This window comes from Aegilops tauschii, chromosome 4 (genome assembly GCF_002575655.3).
Source record: "Aegilops tauschii subsp. strangulata cultivar AL8/78 chromosome 4, Aet v6.0, whole genome shotgun sequence".
Taxonomy (NCBI): domain Eukaryota; kingdom Viridiplantae; phylum Streptophyta; class Magnoliopsida; order Poales; family Poaceae; genus Aegilops; species Aegilops tauschii.
In genome coordinates, this window is record NC_053038.3 from 454,160,333 (window position 1) to 454,165,609 (window position 5,277).

The window sequence follows — 5,277 nt, forward strand, 5'->3', positions numbered from 1 at the left end:
TGGAGGTGACAAAAAGCTCGTCGTAAACGGTTAGATCGATGCAAGCTTTGACACTGATCCGGATGACTCTAAGTCACAAACCGGATACGTATTTTTATTGAATGGTGGAGCTGTCAGTTGGTGCAGTTCCAAGCAGAGCATCGTGGCGGGATCTACATGTGAAGCGGAGTACATAGCTGCTTCGGAAGCAGCAAATGAAGGAGTCTGGATGAAGGAGTTCATATCCGATCTAGGTGTCATACCTAGTGCATCGGGTCCAATGAAAATCTTTTGTGACAATACTGGAGCAATTGCCTTGGCAAAGGAATCCGGATTTCACAAGAGAACCAAGCACATCAAGAGACGCTTCAATTCTATCCACGATCAAGTCAAGGAGGGAGACATAGAGATTTGCAAGATACATACGGATCTGAAGGTTGCAGACCCGTTGAGTAAGCCTCTCTCACGAGCAAAACATGATCAGCACCAAGACTACATGGGTGTTAGAATCATTACTTAATCTAGATTATTGACTCTAGTGCAAGTGGGAGACTGAAGGAAATATGCCCAAGAGGCAATAATAAAGTTGTTATTTATATTTCCTTATATCATGATAAATGTTTATTATTCATGCTAGAATTGTATTAACCGAAAACTTAGTACATGTGTGAATACATAGACAAACTAAGTGTCACTAGTATGCCTCCACTTGACTAGCTCGTTAATCAAAGATGGTCAAGTTTCCTAGCCATGGACATGAGTTGTCATTTGATTAACGAGATCACATCATTAGAGAATGATGTCATTGACTTGACCCATCCGTTAGCTTAGCACTATGATCATATAGTTTATTGCTATTACTTTCTTCATAACTTATACATGTTCCTATGAGTATGAGATTATGCAACTCCCAAATACTGGAGGAACACTTACTGTGCTATCAAACGTCACAACGTAACTGGGTGATTATAAAGATGCTCTACAGGTGTCTCCGATGGTGTTTGTTGAGTTGGCATAGATCGAGATTAGGATTTGTCACTCCGATTGTCGGAGAGGTATCTCTGGGCCCTCTCGGTAATGCACATCACTATAAGCCTTGCAAACAATGTGACTAATGAGTTAGTTACGGGATGATGCATTACAGAACAAGTAAAGAGACTTGCCGGTAACGAGATTGAACTAGGTATTGAGATTTCAATAATCGAATCTCGGGCAAGTAACATACCGATGACAAAGGGAACAACGTATGTTGTTATGCGGTTTCACCGATAAAGATCTTCGTAGAATATGTAGGAACCAATATGAGCATCCAGATTCCGTTGTTAGTTATTGACCGGAGATGAGTCTCGGTCATGTCTACATAGTTCTCGAACCCGTAGGGTCCGCACGCTTAACGTTCGATGACGATTGGTATTATGAGTTTATGTGTTTTGATGTACTGAAGGTTGTTCGGAGTCCCGGATGTGATCACGGACATGACGAAGATCTCGAAATGGACGAGACATAAAGATTGATATATTGGAAGGCTATGTTTGGACATCAGAATGGTTCTGGGTGAGTTCGGGCAATTACCAGAGTACCAGGGGGGTGTTACCGGAACCCCCGGGGGTGTCATTGGGCCTTAATGGGCCTTAGTGGGAGAGAGGAGGAGGCGGCCAAGGTGGGGGCGCCCCCCAAGTCCAATCTGAATTGGGAGGGGGGCTGGCCCCACTTCCTTCTCTCCTTCTCCCCCTTCCTTCTTCTCCTACTCAAACTAGGGAAGGGGGGAATCCTACTCCCACCGGGAGTAGGACTCCCCCCTTGGGCGCGCCATGAGAGGGCCGGCCCTCCCCTCCTCCACTCCTTTATATACGGGGGAGGGGGCACCCCATATACACACAAGTTGATTGTTTAGCCGTGTGCGGTGCCCCCCTCCACAGATTTCCACCTAGGTCATATTGTTGAAGTGCTTAGGCGAAGCCCTGGGCCGGTAGCTTCATCATCACCATCACCACGCCGTCGTGCTGACAAAACTCTCCCTCGACCTTAGCTAGATCTAGAGTTCATGGGACGTCACCGAGCTGAACATGTGCAGATCGCGCAGGTGTCATATATTCGGTGCTAGGGTCGGTCGGATCATGAAAACGTACGACTACATCAACCGCATTGTCGTAGTGCTTCCGCTTACGGTCTACGAGGGTACGTGGACAACACTCTCCCCTCTCGTTGCTATGCATCACCTTGATGGATCTTGCGTGTGCGTAGGAAATTTATGAAATTACTGCGTTCCCCAACAGTTTTTATATTTTTCAGATTACAAAAACCTATATCTACCATCCATGTTACAGTTGTATCACCATCTCTTCGCCGAACTAGTGCACCTATACAATTTACCATTGTATTGGGTGTGTTGGGGACACAAGAGACTTCGTTATTTGGTTGCAGGGTTGACCATCTTCATCCTACGCCTCCCACGGATTGATAAACCTTAGGTCATCCACTTGAGGGAAATTTGCTACTGTCCTACAAAACTCTGCGCCTGGAGGCCCAACACGAGTCTACAAGAAGAAGGTTGCGTAGTAGACATCAAGCTATTTTCTGGTGCCGTTGCCGGGGAGGCAAGTGCTTGAAGGTATATCTTTAGATCTTGCAATTGAATCTTTTAGTTTCTTGTTTTATCACTAGTTTAGCTATAAAAGAAAATTACAAAAAAAAGTGGAATTGAGGTTGCCTCATATGCTTCATCTTTTTAATGTCTTTCATGAAAATGATGGAAAGGAAAATTGTGCTCAAGTGCTAGAAGAAGAAGTCAATAAAATGTTTGGTACTAAATATTTGAATGATGAGCATGATTGCAATGTTGTTAGTATGAATTCTTTGAATATCCATAGTACTAATGATGATTGCACTAGTCATGATAAAAAAGTTTCTTATAAGCATGTCAATTTTTGTGTGCATAGAGTTTGAAGTTACATACCAAAAAGGGAAGATAGATTTTGCAAGAGGCATAAGTATTTAGAAACTAAATGTTTGAAAGAGAGGCTAGATGTTTGTGCTGAAAAATTTAGTTTTTCTCGCCATCCTTGTGAACTTTGCAATGAACGTGGTCATTTAAATCTCCAATGCAAATTGTTTCATGATCGAATCGTGTCCAAAAATTGTGATGACTTGATTTCCCTTGCGCATCATAGTGAACTTAGTTTGGTTCTCGGATATGAAGAAATGAAATGTATAACTAGGGATATTCCAGAATATAACCTTAAGAGATTTCTTGATTTTAATCTGGAGGAAATTTATATGTATTGTGCGGGAAATTGCATTGAGAATCCTTATATTGCTAATTACTTAAAGATAAGAAAACGAATAGAATATGAAGAGAATACTAATGAAGGGGAAGAGTGTCAGTTCTATATCAGGCGTATCTCGTAGTAAGGGTCCTAAGCTAGGCGTTTTGGAGCGATGGTAACATGGACAGGGATTTTACCCAGGTTCGGGCCCTCTTGATGGAGGTAAAACCCTACGTCCTGGTTTTGATTATATTGATATGGGTATAGTACAGGGTACATGTATCTACCACGAGACTATTCTAATGAATATGAGATCATCCATTGACTAGCCTGGCCTCGGTTTATATAACACACCGGAGGCCTAGGGTTTAAGAGAGTCCTCGTCTTGTGCGCCAAGTCTGGTGGAAACCTCCTTGTATGCGGTATGGGCTGCCCGAAGTGGCCCATGAGCAAACCGCCATGGGGGTCCTCGGCCCGATCCAGTTGGTCGGGAGACGACATGGTGAGTACCCCCTAGTCCAGGACATCGTCAGTAGCCCCATGAACCGGTCTTCAAGTTGGGGACGCTCCTCGATTCTTCCAAACTGTTCTTCATCTTCGGTCGTCGGTCTTGAAAACTGGTTCAACAAATATTTTCATCTTCAATCTTGCGGATCGCCGAAGTGAATCCGAAGAGTTTGCACGTCGAGTATCCGAGGAGCCCCTTTAAGTTCTCGACCTTTATCAATGCCTTGTTATTTCTACGCACACCTCGGGTTTGAAGTGTTTCCTGTGCGGCGGTGTCCTCTCGCGTCCGAGCTCCAACGCCGGACTCTATCCAAGCTCCAACGTCAGAATGCATTCGAGCTGTCTTTTTGCAGCCGAGCTCCCACACCGGTCTGCATCCGAGCTCCAACGCCGGACTGTACCCAAGCTCCAACGCCGGACTATATCCAAGCTCCAACGCCGGAGAGTATCCGAGCTCCAATGCCGGACTATATCCGAGGTGTCACAGATCATGTAACATCCCAAAATTCTAAATTTTTGGGATGTTATATCAAATAAATAGTTTTGATTGTTTGTTTGATTGTGGTGTGGTTGCTTGTGTGAAATTGAGTGAAATTTGAACTTTTTGAAAGCTGAATGAGAGGAATGAAATGACTTTCCCAAACTTTCACCTTGCATTTATGACCTCCATGAATTCAAATTCATTTCATCACAAAAACCCTGGAGTGAAGATGATATGACTTCTTCCATTTAAATAAATGAAAAGGATTTTGAAAAGATTTGAATTCCATTTGGAACTATTTCAAATTCGGAAACTTTATGCAACTCAATGAGTTTCATGAGAGAGGATAAAATGACTTCTTCAAATGCTAAGAAAGAGAGTTCGAAGTTTCAAAGAATCAAATTGAAAGTCCCTTTGAAGTTATTTTGAAACCACTTTCAATTTGGAGTTATTTGGTTTTATTCAAATTACTTTTCTCCAAAAATAATATATATGCAAAATAGGGTAAAATGATTCCCTAAAGTAGAAAAATGGAGAGAAATGAGTTTGAAATCATTTTGGTATTTTAAAATATTTTTTATTTGGGTTTTAAATGGATCAGTAGTACTGTTTGCTTTATTGAATTTTTTTGCAATATATTTGTCGCTAAAAAATGTTCAGGTTTTAGAAAATATTTTTTTGAAAATTTTGATATATAATATGCCTATATTATATTTTCATTTTGTTTTGTTTTTATTTTCTTATGTCCGTGTTTTTTAAAGGAAACCGCCGAACTGGACCAGCCCAGCCAACCGGGCCATGCCAGCCCAACCTAGTGCCGCATCTCTCCCGACCTGGCGTCGGTCTCCGCCTCCTGCACGCCATCGCCGGCCACTACCGAGCTCGACCCGGACTCCTCCCTCGCCCTGCCCCTTGAGGGAGTCCTGGATTAGGGGGTCCCCGGCCGTTCGGGCTATGTGACGTGGGCCGGACTCATGGGCCGTGAAGATACAAGATGGAAGGCTTTCCCCCGTGTCCGGATGGGACTCCCCTTGGTGTGGAAGG